The sequence below is a fragment of the Artemia sp. Qi Xiang Cuo genome, chromosome 21, assembly GCF_049724085.1.
Source record: "Artemia sp. Qi Xiang Cuo chromosome 21, ASM4972408v1, whole genome shotgun sequence".
NCBI classification, from domain to species: domain Eukaryota; kingdom Metazoa; phylum Arthropoda; class Branchiopoda; order Anostraca; family Artemiidae; genus Artemia; species Artemia sp. Qi Xiang Cuo.
In genome coordinates this window covers 21,251,070-21,273,118 of record NC_142814.1, presented here as the reverse complement: position 1 = coordinate 21,273,118, position 22,049 = coordinate 21,251,070, and the positions used below count along the sequence as shown (strand labels likewise).

The 22,049-nt window shown below is 36.1% G+C and overlaps 1 protein-coding gene across 6 annotated transcripts in view; it reads left to right on the top strand.

The window, feature by feature from the left end:
• Positions 1 to 22,049, top strand: part of LOC148939336 (uncharacterized) — a 142,042-nt gene that overhangs the window by 10,827 nt on the left and 109,166 nt on the right. Inside the window, exon 1 of one of the 6 annotated variants that reach the window (XM_089106992.1) lies at positions 3,967 to 3,986. The exons of 1 other annotated variant lie outside the window; for it this stretch is intronic. The gene's annotated coding sequence lies outside the window, so the exon portion shown is untranslated. Of the gene's footprint in view, positions 1 to 3,966; positions 3,987 to 11,137; positions 11,464 to 19,719; positions 19,796 to 22,049 lie in introns of those variants that run through there. 4 more of the 6 variants (XM_089106994.1, XM_089106989.1, XM_089106993.1 and 1 more) reach the window with 4 other exon arrangements.

The following is a 22,049-nucleotide window of genomic DNA, read 5'->3' as shown; positions in this document are numbered from 1 at the left end:
AAGGAAATTATTCCCAAAAATGTTCTCCCCACCCGCGCGAAAAATGTCCTTATGTTTCCCAACAACAAATACTATCTGTAAGCAACGGAAAAATTGCAAAACTTAAAAAGGCACTTAAACTTCTACAATGGGGTTTTTAAATTGTTTTGTAGATAGGGAGGGTGGGAGGTAGCCTACCTCAAAGGGTGCATTTTAATGCCAAAACATCCCAGCTCTCACTGAGGAATCAGATAAATACAGAATTAGTTCTAAGGGAGTGACAAAGGGAGGGTGGAGGTAGAAATTGATATATAGTCCCCAGGGCCGTAACCAGGATTTTTTTTGGGGGGAGGGCATTTTTTGAGAGGAGGGGGGGAGTACAAAAGAAACTTTAAAAAACGCATCAAAAATGTAAAATTGATATCTACTCACTAATGATTTCTGGGAATACTTCTGGCCTATGCTGGTCTTATGAAAGTAAAGAGTAACATTAAACCACAAAGTGAGAAGAATTTATTCTGTATAAGAGGGAGACTGCCCCTTCCTCATCCACAACTCCACGTCGTGGTTGCAGAAACTTCGGAGGGTGCTCATTAGATCAGAAATTGAGAGTTCTAGTCCTTTTTTTTATAAGTCGATAGTGATTGGAGACCAACCAGCCACGGAGGGGGAGGTGTTTTCCTGGATGGGGGGGGGTATTTTCCGCGGGGGTGGGTAAACACCGGCCACCCTGTGAATGGTGTAATTGAAACTTTTTCAGAGTTTTCTTTCCTATTGACAAGGATGCTCTTTCCTTGTAGTTTGTTAATATGAGCTATTTGACTCAAGACTCTCTTTATGTAGATAGTTTGTTGCTGTAAAATGGCAGAAAACGCCACTTTCCGAGGTACAACCTTTTTGGCTAGATGAAGAGACCACTAGAACGTTTAATTTCCGTTTGAACGATTCCTCTCTCGATTTTCTAGGACCATTGGTTCAATGCAACCATCCCTGAATAAATAAATAAACACATCATTATGCTTATCCTGTCTTCCAGGACAAAATACAAAATTCCCAATATTTGCAGAATAAGGATCTCTAACATGTTGAATTTGATGGTGTGATTTCTATTAAGATTACTTATAGGGTCACCATTTCCTCGGTTTTAAAGGTGAATTTTTCAAAAAAAAAACACTTTTACAGGGATGTCCCTCATGGGCACATCCGATATGATATTTTTATCATATAAAGCGGAGACGGAAGAGAACGATATCAAATTCCCTGGGAAACCGTAGAAATATTTGGATACACCCAGGGCCCCCTATTTGGACTTGTTCATTGTTTTGGGTATTTTTGGATTTCTCATAGGCTACTGTCCTAATTTGGCTTTTGTCTGTGCTCCCTTTTAATTAGATTCCTTGGATCGTATTGAATACCACGGCGAATCTATTATCTATTGTTTCAACTATTATGCAAGGTTTCTGATACACCAGAGCCATTTCGTTTCTACCACTCTTGATGAATAACAAAGAAGACCAGCGTCCAGCCAGCGACTTGCGAAGTTTTTAACTCATGAATAAGCCCGAATGTGTTGTAAATTCAAGCTGGGATTTGAGAAAGACCGATGAAAACATTAAAGTTTGCAGTCAACATAGATCGCGCCGGCGGCGCGCCACCGACATCTCACCTGTGGCGGCACACCGGTGCTGCTATTTTTGACCCTGCCGCCGCCGGCCTTCCCTTATCGGCGCGGCGCCGGGGTCTAGCTATAATGTAGTTTCCCACGGAGCTGAAGCCAATTCTCTGGTATAAACACCGTGAAAACCGGGTATTGCCTCATGTTCGCGACACAAGTTCTCGAGTGTGTATTATATAACACATAAGTACCCAATTTGATTCTGCTTTCAACTAATACTCTTTCCAAATATGATAGGTACTACGTGAAAATAGCATACCAGCCCCCACCCCCCTTCTTACTACTGGAATAGGCATATATTACAAAAGTTTACGGATTTTTGGTTCAAATCGGCATTATCTGGTATGAAGAATAAACTGTTGATTTGGAAATAAGTACGAAAGATTATCCAAACCAACAGGATGAGTGAGTGGGAAACAGCGAACATATTAGCACCTATTATCATAGATAGTGCAATAGCGCTGCCTAAGTAAAGAACAATGTTGGCACAATGTATTATTTATTTATTTTATTCTTTTTTTTTGGTTTTGGCAAGGGCACTTCGTATCGAATTTGTCATAGAAACTTTGAAAAGGTCTCATTTGACTAGAAGTTGTAGCGGTTAGTGCCCTTTTAATAGCCGAAAGTGATTGGACGGCAACTAACCCCCTTTTCACGCCCGCCATTTTTCCCAACAGATACAATTAAAATTTTGAGATGGCCATCTTTTCCAGTGTAAATGATTTCTAGAGCGAAATTATGTTTTGGAGGAGGACACTCACCTCACAGCCCTCAGGACAGGGGTTTTAAGTTATGCCCTGTGGGCATATAAGGTTTATATAGAAAGCGTTGTCATAAAAACTTCAAAAACGGCTCACTTGAATGGAAATTGAAAGGGCTAGTGCCTTTTTTAATATTTGAAAGTAATTGGGGATCTGCTAACCCCACCCTCAAGCCCACCATTTCCCCAAACACATCCAATCAAAATTTTGAGATAGCCATATTGTTCAGCGTAGTTAAAAGTTCTGGAAATTAGGTCTTGGAGGATTATAACCCCCTCAGAGCCCTCAGGGCAAGGGTTGTAAGTTTTGCCCTGGGGGCATATAATGTTTTTATAGAAAGCGTTGTTGTAGAAACTTCAAAAAAGGATCATTTGATTTGAAATTGAAAAGGCTAGTGCCCTTTTTAATAGTCGAAAGTGATTGGAAAGCAACTAACCCCCTCTCACGCCCACCATTTCTCCAAACCCATCCAACCAAAATTTTGAGATAGGCATTTTGTTCAACGTAGTTGAAAGTTCTGGAAATTATGTCTTTGAGGATGACAACCCCGCCCAAAAAAGAAGGTTCTTTTAAATGTTTTCACGTTTATAACTTTAAGAAATCAAAAATTAATTAAAATTTTAAGGAATAAAAATCAGCATATGTAGGCTATTAAACTGACAATGCACATTTTTTTCAGTAAATTCATTCGAAATTTTTTCAGTAAAGTACAAATTATATTTTGGCTTTTAGAAAGCACAGGGTTTAGAACCCTACTCAGATTAATTTCTGCTCGTTTTGAGTTTGACTTATTTTAATTTCTGTTTGTTTTGGGTTTCATTTATTTATTGATACTGATTTGTGGTAGCCTAGTTGTATGCTTGATAGATTATTTAATTCTATTTTGTTCATTTTTGGTTAAATGGAGTTGTTTACTTTCTTTTTGTAAAACTTATTTTGTGCAAAAAGTAGTTTTTGTTTAATATTTCAAAAGAGCGTTTAGTTTGGAATCGAACATTATTACTCTTTTCTTACTGTAATACTTAGCGAAGGATCTCTGACTTTTAGAAATCACAAACACTACATGACACTTGCCAAGCATGGCGAAACTGTGCCAAGAGTTTCGAGGACTCTGCCACGTATGGTGGGGCTAGCAGTCCGAAATGTAAAATTTGTGGCCGAAAGTGGATGACCCCTTGGTGTTTTTTTCGCAAAATGAACATTTCACTAAAATTATTTTAAATTCATATAGAGATAGCGCTTCCCCCCCCCCATAGTTTTCTTACTTTTTTGGCCACGTGGATTGCCCAAAGTTTGAGTAGGCTGCCAATAAATGCATGTTTTAGCATCAGTCCTAATCAAATAGGCGAAAAACATACAAAAAACCGGTGTTGATATTGATAAGCCCTCCCCTACAAGTACAGCCAAATGTTGCTAATACCCCTCTTCATTTCCGGCGTCTGTTTTGCTCAAAAGTTCGGTGCTTTTCATAATAGAACTACCAGTAGCCCTATGGGTATTTGACAAGTAGTAGAAAGGATAATGATCTATAGGTTTTTCTGGTCTCCTCGGAATTACGTAATTTTTATTGGGTAAGTTTTGGGGTATTGGGTATTTTGGGGTATTGGGTAATTTTTGTATAGTTTATTTTGATTCTATCAAAGTCTTTTGTAAAATTCTGGATTAGGAGCCTCTTGCTATCTTGGAAGTAGTGAGTTATGTGAATGAAAGTTTCAGCAAAGAATCCAGGGCCTAAAATACAACATGAAAAGGTTTTTTAAGCTACTATCCACACTTTCCTCATTTCGGAAAAATTCTACTTTAGCTACTTTTGGCTATCTTGGAAAGGGGTTAGGTTAGGAAAATGAAACTTTCAGGGAAAGGTCTACAGGCTAAAGTATGTCCCGGGAAGGTATTTTGAAGTACCTATCTCCACTCCTCCCTCTAGAGGGTCCTGACCTATGATGACCTTTAAAAATCTGTGTGTTATAAAAGTGAAACCTTGCAAAATAGATCTTCTGTTTAAATGAAGTAGCCTACAACAAATTTGTTTTCAGCTTCACAACCTTTTTCAATCCCAATTTATAACGCTTTAAAGATATGCAAATACATTTCCTAAATTTTGAAAAAAAACATTGATATGGCTTAAAATTCCACTCAAATATCAGGAAATGCATTTCCAGAACTAAAGCCAGAGAAAAAGAAACTGATAACTGAAAATTAAGGTAAAATGTTGTTTTGTCAAATTTTCAATAGGTCTAGACCTGTCATGTAGGCAAATTTCAGGACCCTCTAGAGGGAGAGGGAGTGAAGATAGGTGCTTCAAATTACCTTCCTGGGACATACTTTAGCCTGTAAAAACATCCATGGAAGTTTCACTTTCCTAACCTATTTCCTTTCCAAAATAGCCAAAAGTAGCTAAAGTAGAATCTTACCCTTATTTCTACAGCTTAGAAAATTGCAAAGATAACAGGTTTATACCCATTTAAAATTTTACCAAATATATTTCACCTTAATTTGGATTTTGAATGTGTTTTTCATTGACCCTCAATTTTGAAAGTGATTTTGGTGCTTGGGCACTATATGGGCCTCTCACGAAATAGACAATGGAAACCAGTCACGAAATAGACCGAGACGCGTGATGAAAAACAGGTCTACCCTGCCTTGACAAAGGGTTTCTCACTCTGGGAACTATATTTAAACTCTTGTTTTTTGGGGTTTAGGGGGGGGGGAGGTACCTAGGTTAGGTTAGGTTACCTGTTTAATATATGCTATGATTACCCCCCCCCCCGTAATGTGCAAATATATAGCCCAAATTTGTTTATAAACTATTATATATTCATCCTATTTTATTTTATTTTCATTAACCAAACTTGATTTTTTAGAAAGGCCCATATAATGCCCAAGTACCGTGATTTTTAGCATTTCATTTGGATTTTATGTCTCATCAAGGTTTCTTTCCTATGCTTAAGTATTAATGTGAAAATCTTTAAAACAATATAAATCGTCCCATGTATTTTGTCATGCGTCACTCTTGTTCCAACCTTTGTAGTCATTAAATTGAATAACGCTGACGAAATCAAGAAACGGAAAAATACATGGGAAATATAACTTAGGCTATATATTTGCACATTAGAGGGAGGGTAAAATATAATGGAATCGCATTCGAAACGTGTCAACTACGAATATTCTGTATATTATGAAATAAGAATTATTTTTCTTGACATCTTTCCTTCTCAACAGCCCCGATTCTAGGCTTATGATGTGTATTACTCAAAGATTGTAAAGGGTCATCAAAGATCAGTCAGTGCCTTTAGGAGGGGGCCATAGTGAATGGAGGCGCTTCAAATCCCTTCCTAGGGTATATAGACTCTGGATTCATTCCAGAAAGATTTATTCACCTAACTCAACTGCTTTCCGACATAGCAAGAAGCCGCCAATCTAAAATTTCACTAAGTCTTTTGAAATATTTTACTATGTTTTCTTTTTTTGAGATTTTAGGGCAGCTGTGGTTATTTAAAAAGCCGTTTCGCAACTTTGATTATGAAGCTGAAATTTACAACCATCACTTAAACTTAGTACGTTGGAAAGATGGATCTTATTCCACTGTAGACTGTAGCGTCTTCTTTTTCCAAACATGAAACAAAGTTGATATCGCGCGTACGGACCCTGGGAATATACGTCACAACCTTAGTTTAGTTGCTAGTGGTCGGACAAAAAAAAAACAGGTATTTCCATAGGTTTCTCGTGATGTGAAAATTGGTAACGCGCGTGCGCCAAGTCAAAGTATGAGTCGTGTGTAGTTTTAAATATGTTTCACATGTTTTTAAGGGAGAGTATAGCCTTTGTCGATACCACTGTATATTCTGTCTACTGTGATCTAATTCGTTCCTCTCACATAGCTAGCTGACATTCGAACGTTTTGGTACTTGATTTTTATTTTTGTATCTTGCCTGAAGAGGATTCCCTTCAGTGTTTCCACTTATGAATTGAAACAATCTGCAAAATCTTGACAATTCTCGGGAGAAAATCGGGAGATGGCTCTCAGGATTCGGGAGAAGGATCTCAGGATTTTGTGGAATTCCCAGTTTTTGTATTTTGTATTGAGTTTTTGGAGGTGTTCGAGCAATTTGAGCATACAGTACCACATTCTAAATATTTGGAGTGCAGATTTACTGGAGCCAGCTGCAATTCCGGAAAGAAAATTTGGCAGTCAATGTTGTCAAACATGACAAAAGGAAGCAACTAGAAGCTTGAAATCTATTGAAAGTGAAGTTAAATTTCATTCAGACTCTAAAGCTGTTAAATTAAGACATTTTTCTTCATCGATCCTTACTTTTTCTGGCCCTTTCAGATCTCACACGACAGCCCACTAAGTTCAGGACTCGGACAGAAAATCCTGACGAACTACGGACACTAGGCCTTTGACCATTGAGTCTGATTTAAGTGGATAATTTTTTTTTACCACCATCCCCAGAGGTATTCACAAATCATAAAGAGAAAACGTAAAGTCGTACTTCATTAGTATTGATATAACTGAAAAAAAGTATAAGAAATAGCAAAACCTTCAGATACATATACCACATTAAATTCATAATGTGTGTCTAAAGTAAGGGTTTTATAGCTGTGCTGGTAATTCATATGTGCTAGGATACGATAATAACTCCCTTTTAATCTCTTTCTGAGGGGCTGGTCAATCGTTGGTGTGTTTGCTCCAACTCTATCTTTTTCAATGTCAAGTTTTGTCTAAATTGTGGATGCAAATGCTACTGTTACCAGATGATTCCCTCTACCTGTATGTACTTCTTGAGTAAGCTGAACAGTCTTTCTGAAGCTACGTTCGAAAATGGCAAGGAAAACAAGCATTCCACAAACTTTGCTAAGTTTGGTTTCCACGGTGGTCCCTCGCACTCAAAGCCGATTTCCAGTAATCCACGGCTGTCAGAGTCACTGTTTTATCATCATTGGCACTATCGGAATGTTCCCACCATTCTTTGTCAATCGCACCTTTTGACTTTCTGTACTCGTTTTCATCCTTTCTTCGCAATTGTATGTTTCGTAATATACCGACAGGCCTTTGCGGACTATATTTGTCACTTTCTGCTTACCCAGTCTTACTTTATCAGTAAAGTTCTCATGTGGCATATTTTTTCATGATTAGGACTAAATTGTCAACCAGCAAAAATCGTAAATTGTTTTCAAAATGCAGCAATTGTCGTATCTGTTTCTTGTGTAGGATCATTTGAAGCAAACCCCTTCGGTTCTACAGAGCAACTGCAGACAAATTCTAATTTTTGTCATATTTCTTTAAATTTGTAGTAATTGTTGATCCTTTTGAACCTAATGAATCAGCTGAACCCACATAGTGCTAGTTCCCATTTTCTTGGTGCAAGCCAACAACAGTGGTTAGTTTATGAATTGAAAATAATTAGTTAATTACAAACCTTGAAGGTGTTTAAATGATCAAAAACAGAAAACCAATGCAACCACTGTGGAATGGATAATGGGCAATGTTAATACCTATGCCAATAAATTCAAGTCGTAGCGCCTCAATTGCCTGGGACGTAAGGAATAATTCCTAAAAGACCACAGGCAACGGACAGGTAAAAAAAAGTAGAAAAGAATGACCAAAAAGTAAAATGTTCCGGGAATTAAGTTTTCGGGAGATTCGGTATCTTCTTTTTTTGTCGGGAGATTGATTACAAATTCGGTAGATCTCCCGAAAAATCGGGAGAAGTGGAAACACTGATTCCCTTTGTACATATAACTGGTTCTTGATTAAACCCCTCCCTGTCCTTGGTCTCCTGTGAAAAAAGTGCGCACTAAATACTACATCCTAATAATCCTAAATAATATGTTTTAATATTTTTTAATCGTTCTTACATTTTTGATAGGTAAACTTTAAAATGCAAAAATTCCTTCTAAAGTTATTTATTTAATGCTACATTAAAAATACTTTTGAGTAAAATACTACGATTATGGAAAAAAGTTCAACTAAAATAATTATGGAGTTGAGTATCTCAACTAAATTTGGCTAAAATTTCAACCATTCACGTACATGGGGGGAGGAGTCTTGAAATTCCAGTACTTTCATGAATTTCACCATATCTTCCAGTGCTTTTTAGAGTTTTTACGGATTTTTGGCACATAAGATTTAAAAACGAACAAAATTTAACAAACAGGTTTTCCAAATCAAACAGTTTGTGGTATCGAACTGTAAGTAAGGTGCGACTCGGCCCAATAGTAACAAAACTCTAAAAAACGGACTTCTGACAGCAATAGATACATAAAAAGAATTGCCTTTTTTGCTGATTCCAAATATATGAAATTACTAAAGTTTAATGTTACTCATCAAAAGCTACGAGCCTGAAAAAGTTTGCCTGATTTCCGAAAAGAGGGGGGAACACCCGAAAAATTCAGGGAATCTTAATGAAAATCGCACCATCTGGTTCAGCTTATCAGAGAATCCTACTTTAGAGATTTCAAGCTCCCATCTGCAAAACTGTGATATTTTGTATTTTTTTGCCATAAGATAGGTTATGGATGCATGTTTATTTATTTTTCCCCCAGGGATGATCGTATCAAATTAATGGTCCTAGAAGATCGGAAGAGGGCTCACTCGAACGGAAATTGAAAGTTCTAGTGTCCTTTTAAGTGACCAAAAAGATTGGAGGGCAACTAGCCCCCCTCCCACGCCCCTTTCTTTCCCAAAGGCATCCCATCAAAGTTTCGAGAAAGCCATTTTGTTCAGCATAGTTGAAAGTTCTAATAACTATACCTCTTGGGATGACACGACATGACCCCCTACGGTCCTTGGGGATAGGGCTGTAAGTTAGTAAATTTGACCATTGTTCACATATAGTACTTGTTATTGGGAATTATACAAACATTTTTCAGGGGGGGGGGGTGTTTTCCTCGGGGAGAAGTTTCCAGGGAAATTTTACACGCGAAGAATTTGCCACAATTCCTATACGAAATTCGTTTTATCTGTCTTACTTTCTTTTTTGCGTCTCAATTTTAAATGTGGAGATGTTTCGGGGAATTGTCTGGGATAAATTTTCAGCGGGGTTTGAATTGTCTAGGGGATTTTTCCGCGGAAGGCCGGGTTTCTGTGTGAGAAATCCTCCATGGGGAAATCCTCCGTGGAATAAGAACTTTCCATTGGGGGAGGGGAGCGGGTTATATGGGAAATGTTCAATGGAGGGGGATTTCCGGTGTGATTTGAAAACGATCAGAAATTAGATAAAAAACAAGTTTTTGTAACTGAAAGTAAAAAGCAACATTAAATCTTAAAACGAACTGAAATTAGTCCGCATATGGGAGCTGCCCCCTCTTTAATACCTCGCTACACCCTTCTCGGATTTCCCACCATTATTTGAAATAAGATCAGAAATTAAATATAAAAAAGGCTTTTTTTAGCTGGCTGTAAGGAGCAACATTAAAACTTAATGAACAGAAGTTATTCCGTATGTGAGGGGGGCCCCTCCTGAATACCTCGCTCTTTACGTTAAAGTTTGACTTTTTGTCCCAATTCTATAAGAATGACCCCTGAAACAAAGGGGAACCCAAAGGCACAAAAAAAATGAAAAAAAAAGTTTTTTTTGGAAATGAGACCAGAAAAAGGGCCAGAATTTTTAAATTGAGGCATAGGGTGCCCCCAAATACATAATCGGAATAAGGTCCAAAAATTTGTCTTCCAATTGATGTGAATCTTTTGACTATCGTTGCCTGGACTAAGGGCCAACTATTTTTGGGTAAGAGAGAAGAGTGCTAAGTGGCCCGCAAATAGACTGAAAATATTGTTGTCCCCAATAAGTTTGAAATTTACAGTCATAAGTCCCTGAGCCAAGGAAAACTTATCATCCGTGGCCGTAGCTATTGTGTCTTTGCCCCTCGTTCTTCTCCTTCCGACAAATCCTGGCCATGCTCTCCTGACTATCATTAGATAATTTTCATTCGGTGAAATATCCCCTCAAAAGGCAACTGTTCACATATAGATCGTGTACGAAGTTTAACATTGTATAGTGCCAAGACAGGGTACGGGAACAGACTTCTAGCAAAATCTGGACGAATTTAGCAGAAATTAGTAAATAATTCACTAAGTGGCACTGTCTATTGTCTTCCCCTTCTTTAAACATGAATCTAATATTACTATTGAAATAGCGTCTTTGAAATAGCGACCAATATGTTTAAAATTACGTAAAAAATACTAAAAATTATATTGAATTATTTTTTTCTTTTGGGGGGGATATGAGTGGGTTATAGGGCATGGGGAGGAGCGGGTTTATTATATTAGTAAAAATAAAGAAAAAGTCAAAAGAAAGAATAAGTAAGGAAAAATGCTGGTTCGACAAAAAACTGGTTCAACTAACTGGATAAAATAACCATGAAGTAACGAAGCTCCTATAACTTGGTAGGTTCTTTGCCAAATATACACTATGAAACTGTACTTGAAAATACAATTTTGAACTATTTGTGTTGCCTCTTTACGTGTGCCCTTATATTGCGTTTTAGTTTGCCATTGTATTTAGTTTGATTTGTGTCACTAAAAAAATAACTGGACAGGTATTTTCGGTAGGGCATAGTAGCCTGTGTGTATATACCATCGTTAATATTTCAACTTCCAAACCAGTCGTACATGAGAAGGTCACTTAACCCGCCGAGAGAAGTAGTATTGCCAACATGTTACGTTGCAAATATCTTAAGGGTCCGATGGCGATTTTTTTATATGTTTAAGTAGACGTCTGTATTTTGACCTAAAGGGTTTTATAGTTGAAACTCGTGTATCTAATCAAGTTTAAGTCCAGTTTGAATATGATCAGTGTTAGTGAACCCGATGGATTTCTTCAAATTGAAAGTAACTTCTTCTTTGATTATTTCCTTTTGAATTCTAAGCATGCCTGGTCATGCATGGAATAGGGTAGTACCCCCTCCCTCAATACCCAATTACCCAAATGTTTGCGGTATATATTTAAAATGCCTGAAAACATGGACAATAAGGCCTAAAAGTGCACTTGTTGAAGCACCAGAACCCTGCCTCTATTGATAGCCGGATTTTTATGTGTAGAGGTAAGCTCATTTAAAATATTCACAGGTAATTTCATAGTAAGGTAAACAACCGCTTTTCGGTAAAATCTGCCAAGGGTAGACTAGACAGTAGCTCTCCGGACACATTTTCGTTAGTTAAAAAACAACTTTCGGTTCAAAATAGCGATGCCTGTGTTCCATTTTGAAAATGACCGTGATGCTTGTGGACCTCATTTGCCACCCTGTGTAAGGACGGCATGGAATGTTGTTCAGTACACCCAGGACGGAGCACTTGTACAGGGAGTTGCAGTGGAACTTATTTTGCAGGGGAGTGGGCAAGGTTTTCAAAATGCCTAAAAGTAAGCAAAATGTCTAGAAATCATCGAACAAAATTGTAAGAATTAAGAGAGTCTGGGGCTCTAGGCTGCCCAAACCCATACATGTGTTTCTGGACGTATAGTAGTTTTTGTAAAAACCTTTTTAAACAGTTGTAGTTCCAATGAGTATTACTACCAATGAGACATTAACTGCCCAAATTAAAATCATGTTTGCTGTCTGTCTGAGCGATCAAATATGCTTATTCGGAAATTTGGCAATGCAGATGTTGCAGTTAACAACATAGTTTTTTGCCAAAAGTCTAGTTACTAACTTTTCAGGTAGTTGTATGCACAGTGTAAATTTTTACTACAGTTGAGTGTATAGGACATTTTGCAAGTTGTATCGGATTTTTACTATTACTAACAGATCAAGTTGCTAATTTCTGCTGAAGCCGCTTTAAAATGTAGTTCTTGTGTGCATTAATATATTAAAATGTGTGCATTTGATTTTTTATTTTGTTGATTTCTTGTGTTTATAAGGCTCTTTCTGACATAAAAGATTGATTGATTGAAATATATCTTTAATTTAATCTTTCAAGGGCCCCTACGCCTAATAATATAGATAGTGTGTGGGGGTCCCTTTAAATCCACCATTGGCTTAGCTCTGTGAGGGGGTTTATCCCGATGGATCGTCATTTATCTGACCATTTCGCATTTTACCTTACCCTTCTCATTTTTGTTCGTCTCATAAAAAATTGATAAAAATGCATATAGCCTAAACCCAATTTTTATTTTATTTTTTTGTAACCCCCCCTCCCCCCAAGAAAAATCCTGGATACGCCCTTGACTCAGATATCCTTCTGTCAGAGTTTTCTGAACTTATCAGTTCATAATTCCAGCATAAATTTCTTACAAAACTTCAGAATTCCTGTAATATCACCGAGAAACTTTGAAGGGAAGAAATTCCTTTTGTAAAATTATATCTTATTTTACATCATTAGTAAATGTTTAAAACATAAGGGAAAACACACACACACATATATATATCTTTATAAGTGAGCAATAATTGTGTTTATATTTATGGTCTCGAAAACGGCTCAATATTTTTCGGGAAAATTGGTATGCTGGTTTAATCTCGCATTAAAAAACGATTTAGATAGGTCAGAAATTTGAGACAATTCGTTAAGAGCCTTAATGTTGGAAAAAAAACCCTGTAATAATCAAATATTTTTGAATAGACTGCAGTATGAAAAGACATTAAATTGGCTAAAGAACAAAAAACTGGTAATTGCAAAAAGATTTGTATATATTTTGACAAGGGATTACAAAAATTCCAAAACCTTAAAAAAAAAAAAAGTTTGAAGCCTAGTAGAAATCATTACTTTTGAGAAAACTGTCATTCTGGTTTATTCTGGCCTAAAAAAACGATTTAGATGGGACAGGAGTTTGAGAAAACTCTTTAAGAGCCTTGGTTTCGGGCAAAAAACTATTTATGTGAGTGACATCATTTTTATATACATCAGTTTTGCAGTGACGTTGTCACACTTGTTACACTTATAAGGAAATATTAAAGATTTTCAGATATGGAGAAGTACATTAAATTGCTTAAAGAGCAAAAAACTGGTAATTGCAAAAATATTTGTATATATTTTAACAAGGGATTACAACAAATCAATAACCTTAAACAATAAAATCAAAAGTTTGAAGCTTAGTAGAAATTGTTGTTAGAAATCAGACTTGCTGTAATAATCAAATATCTTTGAATAGAATACAATATTAAAAGAAATTTAATCGCGCAAAGAGCAAAAAAACTGGTAATTTCAAAAGTATTTGTATATTTTAACGAGGGATTGCAGAAAATTATAATCTTTAAAAAGGAAAACCAAAAGTTTGAATCCTAGTAGATATTGTTGTTAGAAATCAACTAGCTGTAATAATTTAATATCCTTGGAAACACCTCTGTTTGAAAAGACAACAAATTGTCTGCGGTTAGAAGACAAGCGACAATGAGAATCTAAAGAAGCGTGCCGAGTGAACTAGCAAGCCCGGCTGGCTTCGATATTTGGGCATTGACTCCTAATCTCAGGGTCATCGGCTTGAGTATGATATTAACTTTTTTTTCATCGGTAAGATGTGAAATAATGAGAGTATACTCTTTTCGAGTGTTTCCAAAGTTCTAAGTCTACTTTTTTTTTCTTCATATTCTGAATTTTGGGCTGGGAGGATAAAAAAAATTCTCTGATCGGCACAAAATGCAACATTTTTTTTCTTCTTTATTATGCTTGTCAGACGATGGGGTTCGCTGTCAGTAACGTAATAAATGTATGTCGAGCAAATAAGTCTGTGGACAGTGGTTTAATTTAGCTTCTTAGCTTGCCTCTGCATAGGTTGAAGTAAAACAACGATGAATTATTTTAATCTTGCAATCTGTCTTTGATTGATAACAATAATATCCTTCTTCGATCAACGACATTTTGGCATCGCCTGTTTAAGCAAAAAGATGTATTGCCTTCTCGTTCTTATATCAAAACATTGATAAAAGGGAAGTAAGGCTCTGTGGTGTAAATCCCGGGTGCCCCAGCATTTTGGGAATAGATTAGTATCGAAATAGCTCCTTGTAACTGGTTAAAGGGGGAAGAGAAAAGAAGAATGACAAATGAGCAGGGCCTTGGAGTGGGTTATAAGTCATACCGACTCCAAACATTTTCAAAATACCGACTACAATTTTGACTCCAACTCCTGAAACTTTAAACATTGTAATACGTCCGTTTTCGTAAAGGCTCCTTTGCTTCCCTTTTCGTAAAAAGTACATAGTTTTATCGAATTCTTTTCTAAATATGATTTTAATAATCCTGTTAATATCTAATATTTATCTTGTAAATTTTATGTTCTCCTTTGCCAAATTTGCTGTAGAGTGCAAAAGAGGTATCTCTGTCAATCTATTAAGCATTTTCCATCTATTAAGCATCTTTCTGCATTTTGTATGTAATGTAATTGCAAATATTATGTGTATTTTTCAACAGTGATACACATAATTAAATAAATTGTTTCTGTAGTAGTACTTAAGTACTATGGTGCAAAAAAAACTCTATTCACTATAATTAGCCTATAGTATTAATTTCGGTTATTATTGCCACTTTTTAGTAGTATTTAAGAGTATTTGGCTTGACCCCAGCCCTTATGTGTTTCCAGTTTCCGACTCCATTCAGAAAAAAATTCACTAAAAATCTGACTCCAAAGAGCTGTAATTGATTTCGACTAGAAATGGTAATTCCGACTAGAAATGGTAATTCCTAGAAGATTTTAGTGACCATAGGAAGAGGTATAGGTCCGGAAACATAAGAACGATTTAGATATTCTAGCAGCAGTGTAAGCTGTATTACTTGTAGCTTATTACCTACATTAGCCTACATTATGCCCCTTTTTTAATTCTTTTTGGCGAAAGACTAAAAAACCATAAAGAGAGAAACCAAAATAATATGACAAAACATAAGACAAAAAGGTTTGTACAAGTCCTTGCCTCGTATAGCAAAAAAAAAAAAAAAACAGAGAGAAACCAAAATAATAAAAAAGAGAGAAACCAAAATAATATGACAAAACATAAGACAAAAAGGTTAGTACAAGTCCTTGCCTCGTATAGCAACGATAAATGACTTAAGAATAAAAAAAAGAAAAAAGGACAAGAATACATCATCAAATATGAAGTAGATTCTTTGAATAGAAATCAAACAAGTTAAAATGTTTGAGTGAGTAGCAGGCAAAAAAAAAAACATGTCAGAATTGGAGAAAAATAAACTTTGTGAATCAAATGACTAACATAAAACTAAGGGCTCAAAAACAAGAAGAAACGCTGTAGAATATAAGCTAGTAAAAGAAAAGTGTACAATCATGGAAGGAGATTGCACCTCCCTCCAATTGACGGGCATGTAATTAAACACATCATTTATGCACAAGTTGTACCGCCAAGGATAAGATATTTAAAGGCATTGTTCCACTTATTTATAAAACCGTGTTAATTAGAGTTATTATTTTTTTTTCATGTATGTTGCGTAATATTAACATTGGGTGAGATAGAGGTACATGTATGGAACGTCGACGACTAAAACTATACAAGAATGTTTACACAGCCTTTGTTTGTGCAAATGCTCTATAGTAATATTTTTTTTTTTTTTTTGCTGAGTCGGGGCTTTTGAGTCAATTTTAACCTGAGGGTATATTATAAATCGTGACATTTCTGAAATTTATCTTAGTTACCAGCATGACAAGCTTTGGTATTTGTAATGGGTTTTCGAATCACGTAACAGCAACTGTGTTTCTGTTTGACACTGGTATGTCCAAAGAGTATTGGTAACTTAAAGCAATGGAAAAGCTAGCGTCGACAAAAAAAAAATCGCCAGTTATGTCTAGCGTTTAGCATTTCTTGGCATTTTTCCAGTGAAATAATAAGGCAAAATGAGTATAGTAATAAGTAACTTATCTTAGTTTCTGATAAAAAAAAGCCGTTACAAACTTGGAAAAAAAATAGGTACGTCCGTATTAATCAGTAAACACTCAAGAAGTGAAGTTAGTTTAATCATAATGAAATATACCAAAACACAATGAAAATATGTTATTTTAATTTATATAAAGATATAATTTGGGCTATATATTTGCACATCAGGGGGAGGGGTAAAATAGCCTTACCTCCACCCCCTATTGTACACATATAAAATTCCCAAATTATACAAGTCCAATGCATTCTGTCACCCGTCATTTGTCTTTCTGGCTATGATACCGGTTTTCATAGATCTTACATTCAGCAAACTTATCGACTGTGTACTGGCTAATATAGAAGTACCAACATTCAAAGAAACGCCAAAGGCTGGATGGCGTTGATTTTTTTTGTCGACGCTAGCGCCAATTTCCAGTCTAGTAAGTTTCCATACCTTTTGGGTAGGTCTTTATCCTGTTTATTTGTGTAATTATTGTGAATTGTTGGTTATTGTCAGTGGTACTGGTGCGTTATATGGTCACTTAAATATTTTACAATGAAACCAGTCACGAAAAACCCACCAGACGGGTTAATTGCAAGAGACCGCTATAGAGAAATGCAATGCAAAGCATGGATTCATTGCGTTTACGATATTTAAACTGTTGTTTTTTGGGGTTAAGGGGGGGGTACCTAGGTTAGGTTACGTATTTAATATATGCTATGCTTTACCCCCTACCCCACACCCTAATGTGCAAATATATAGCCCAAATTTGGTTATAAACTGTCATATATTCATCCTATTTTATTTTATTCCATTAGCATTAACCAAACTTTACTTTTTAGAAGTGGCCATATAATGCACCAGTGCCTTTTCAGTATATAGTGTTACAATGTTAAAGCTGATTAGGTCCAAAACAAATAAGAAACACTTGATATAGGTTTCTCAATAAAGTGACTAAACTTGATTTGTGATTTTTGGTCCTAATTTAGTAAGACCAACAACAATTGCGATCCCAGTTTTCTGTGAAAGCTGAGAATCGTAAAGAAAAATATAGTCGGATGGATTTATTCCACTGTTAACAATGCAGACAATTAGGTATTTTTCGAGCACTTTAGAAACTGGTAAAGTTTCTCGGTAGAGGCACGAGTTAGAATTTGGTTCTTGAATCCAACGGCAAGTGTTAAATTTCTAAAGTGTTGGGATAATACGTAATTGTTCACTTTAACATTTAACCCCCGGTTTCTCGGTGCTGTGCCAGTTGGGATTCTGGCCTTTTGCGTTTGGGGCAAAATATTGCTTAATGCTCCCCTCCTGTCCCCAAAAATTTTTCAGGTCAAATTTTTTCATAATTTTCGTTTATTCACACAAATTTCTGTTTATTTAAATCTGACTTCTTGCTTTAGTCTCTACAAAATCATTAATTATCTCGTCCCAATTGGTTTGTTCTAATTCTTTGATTCGGTCTACTTACTTTTTGCTATTAATTTGAAATTACTCAAATTCGGTCTACATACTTTTGTTTTCAAGGAATGGTGATGAAGATAATGGAAAAACGGAAATTTCAAATTCAGTTTGTTAATACTTACTGCCAACTGCGCCCTTACTTTATTTTAGTAAAAAATACAGGTACTATTGTATTATACGCCAAACACTCAAGTTTACGCTGTGTAAAGCTCGAGAACAGATCGGTTTCTTCGTTATTTTCTTTCAGCTTAGCGTGAGATAAGACAAAAACAAGTGACAGAATAGATGGGAAATATATAATTTGGGCTATATATTTGTTCATTAAGGGGGGGGGAGTAAAGTATTAAGTTAAAAAACAATTCTTACGTCATAATATGCAGAATAATTGTATCTGACACATGTTTCACGCTATACCTAATTTCTCCTAATTTGCAAATATATAGCCCAAATTTGTTTCTGAAGCATTATATTTTCATCATATTTTTTGTATTTCATTAAGATTGAGCGTTAAAGAAACATATTTTTATTAAATGAAGCACTTGAGTGTTTGGCGTATAATACACAAGTACCAAAATAAAACTTAAAAAAAATGATTATAACCGTTAGATTATTTATTTGGAATTTTTGGCCTCTATAAGGTCTGCGCCCGGGGCAAACGCCCCCTCTTTGTAGTCCCCCTCTTAATCACCTTAATTACTGTTGTTATTATTTAGAGCTCAGAAAATTTTTGTATTGTGCTTCATATGAGATCAGTTCTGATACTTCTTGTCAGTCTAACTGGTGGGAGTAAGTAACCTACGTCCTAGTAGTCACACTTCCTTCGCGTTCTTCGACTATTCCGCTACCTTGTTAACTACTGATGATGTGGAGTGTTGCCAGATGTTTGGCTCAACGTTGTGCCACCATAAAAGTGAAAATGCTTTGAAAGCTCCATTTTTCTAGTGAAAATGTGCTGAATGAACGATTCCCCACCTAAAAATGCGCTGATTTAAAAAAAAAATTAATGCGCAAACGCCTCAAAAAAGCACCAAAATGGTGCAAATGCGCCCCATCTGGCCGCTCTGGATGAAAGTAGTATTTTCCTAGCATAAATGTTGTACTGGACTTACAATCGGGAAATGCTGACAGGGAAAGATAATTTAAGATTCATTTTCTGGAGAAGCAACAATATAACAAAAGAGAATTACCATTTGATTTTCTATTCAACACTTTTTCCAAATATATTTGCCACCTTTGGCAATTGTGTTTGATCCCCCCCCTCCTTTCTGTTTTTTGACGACTTTAATGTTCGGCGTGAGTGAGTATAATTATTACTTAAGAGTCTGTTTCCATCTCTGTATCCTCTGGTATGAATGAAGCAATCTAGTGGATAATATTTTGCGATGCTTTCGAGGCTAATCAGATCTTTTCCTGGATATCACCTGTCTTTAAATGATTTTCAGAACTGTTTGCTTTTGCCCTACAAGTCAAGTTCTATCTATAAAATCCAACTTCCCCTCTTGGCTTCGCCCCCAGTATTTTTTTTTAATAACTCGAATTTATCCTTCCAATATGCCAAAGTTTAATATCTTTCATAAGAGCTAATGGCTATTCTCACTCTTCAGAATTCCTGACTTCGCACCAGACACCTTGTAAAAACTGTTTATCCAAAAACTCTTCATGATTTCCTTCCCTTTGGTAGAAATAGCTTGGAAAATAATCTTTCAAGAAAAAGTGCGAATGCTACATAACAGGCTTTCGTTCAAATTGTTCCCTGCTTTGATTGCCGGAACTTCTAAGAATGAGGGGTTATGCACTCTTTTAAGAGAGTTAGACCCACTAGCTGTATGCGATTGTGCTTCTCCGGTCTGTCTTTTCAGCATTACCTTCGCTTCGGGTGTATAAGAAGGGATTTAGTGTGCAATCCCTCCCTTTGCTAAGAACAATGCTACCTGCTCTTGACATCTGTGTTTTTTAGTGCTGGAATTCTTTAAAAGCTTTTGGATATTAAATTTATCTCACCAGTGATGTATGTTTTCTTTTTTTCAAACATGGGGGTGCTATTTGAACTGAGACGAATAAAGGTTTCTTCTTTTCTTTTTTGGGGAGGATGAAAGAATTCTTCTTCTCTAAATTGTAGAGGTACGTGGTATTGAGAGATATCAACATATGGATATTAAAGTGTCCAATAATCAGCGGGTCAAATGTCGAAATCGATATTCCTAAATATAAGGAACGAGGAGAGAAAGAATGAAGCCTTGAATAGATTGGGATGGAGGATCAGCATGATTAGCGGTACTGGTGCGTTGTATGGACACTTTAATATATTGTACAGGGAAACCAGTCACGAAAAACTCGTCAAACAGGCTATTCTCAAGAGACCGTCATACATAAATGACTGAAAGCCGTGGTTCTCAATGAATTACAATATTTAAACGATTGTTTTGGGGGGTTTAGGGGGGGGGAAAGGTACCTAGGTTAAGTAAGGTTACGTTTTTAATATATGTTTTGATTCATCCCCCCCCCCAAATCTGCAAATACTTAACCAAACTTTGCTTCTAAACTATTATATATTCATCCTATTTTATTTTATTTCATTAGCATTAACCAAACTTGACTTTTAGAAGTGTCCATATAACGCACCAGTACGTGCTTAGCTATGTTAGCCTCAGGCGGCTTGATACTGTAATGATTTTTTTGTAGTAGTTGTATAGTAATGTTTGTAGTAGTAACGGGTATTTATGCACATTATGTGCATAATATAGACACGAGACAGGGCCGAGATTTTTGCAAACTCGTTGGGTACTGTTCTATTAGCTGGAAGACATGCGACATTTCTTATAGCGAAGATGATAAAAGAAACTAGTCAAACAGGTTATTTCAAAGGAGAATTCATGCTGAGCATTGCAAACAATGGTTTATCTCTCCGTTTACAATATTTGGTACTCCTGTATTAAACGTACTCTTTTATGTACTGCAATGGAAACCAGTTACGAGAAACCCGTTTTTGACGGGTTAATTCAAGACCGTATAGAGTAATGCAATGAATAGCGTGGTTTTCATTGCGTTACGATATTTAAACTGTTGGTTTTTGGGGTTTAGGGGGGATGTACCTAGGTTAGGTTCGGTTACGTATTTAATATATGCTATGTTTTACCCCCCCCCCCCCTAATGTGTAAATATATAGCCCAAATTGTTTATAAACTATTATATATTCATCCTATTTTATTTTATTTCATTAGTATTAACCAAACTAGCAGTATATAAATGAGTACGTTTAATAAGGAGTAGCCTACCCAATATTTAAACTTTGTTTTTTGGGGGAAATAAGGTACCTAGGTTGGGTGGTACTTGCGCATTACATCCTACACACGAAAGAAGTCAAGTTTGGTTAATGATTGCAATAGATTTCCAGTTTGTGCATAGTACATCACAACAGAAGTATGGGAGGTGAAGTAGATAAAAAGAAATGAATAATATGGGAAATAAAATGACAGGCAAAATGGTTAGGAAAAAGACGGGAACAACGAGTGGTACTGTTCTATTAGGCTAGCTGGAAGACAGGCGAGACGTGAAGTTTGGTTAATGCTAATGATATAAAATAAAAGAGGATGAAAATATAATAGTTTAGAAACAAATTTGGGCTATATATTTGCACATTAGGGGGATGGGGGGTAAAGCATATCATATAATAAATGCGTAACCTAGTATAACCTAGGTACCTTTCTCCCCCTAAACCCCCAAAAACAACTGTTTAAATTGTAAACGCAACAAGAAATCACGCTTTGCGATCCATTTATCCATTGTAAGTACCCGTTTGACTGGTTTCCTGTAGTATTTCCTTGTACAGTCTATAACGCTGTGTAGGATATGATGCACAAGTACCGGTTAGGTTACGTATTTAATATATGCTATGCTTTACCCTCCCCCCTAATGTGCATATTTATTGCCGAAATTTGGTTCTAAACTATTATATTTCCATCCCATTTTGTTTTATTTCATTAGCATTAACCAAACTTCACCTCTCGCGTGTCTTCCAGCTAGCCTAATAGAACAGTACCACTCGTTGTTCCCGTCTTTTTCCTAACCATTTTGCATGTCATTTTATTTCCCATATTATTCATCTCTTTTTATATACTTCACCTCCCATACTTCTGTTGTGATGTACTATGCACAAACTGGAAATCTATTGCAATCATTCGCATACGCAATGAATGACATATAAATTCCTCTTATCGCAAAGCGAAATTAAGTGAAATTCTATAAAAAAAATTAGATTTTCTCGGGTACTTCCTTGTTAGCTAGAACACACTCGAGAATTGAAGTTAGTTTAATCATAATGAAATATACCTAAGTATTATAAAAATATAATAGTTCAGAAACAAATTTGGGCTAT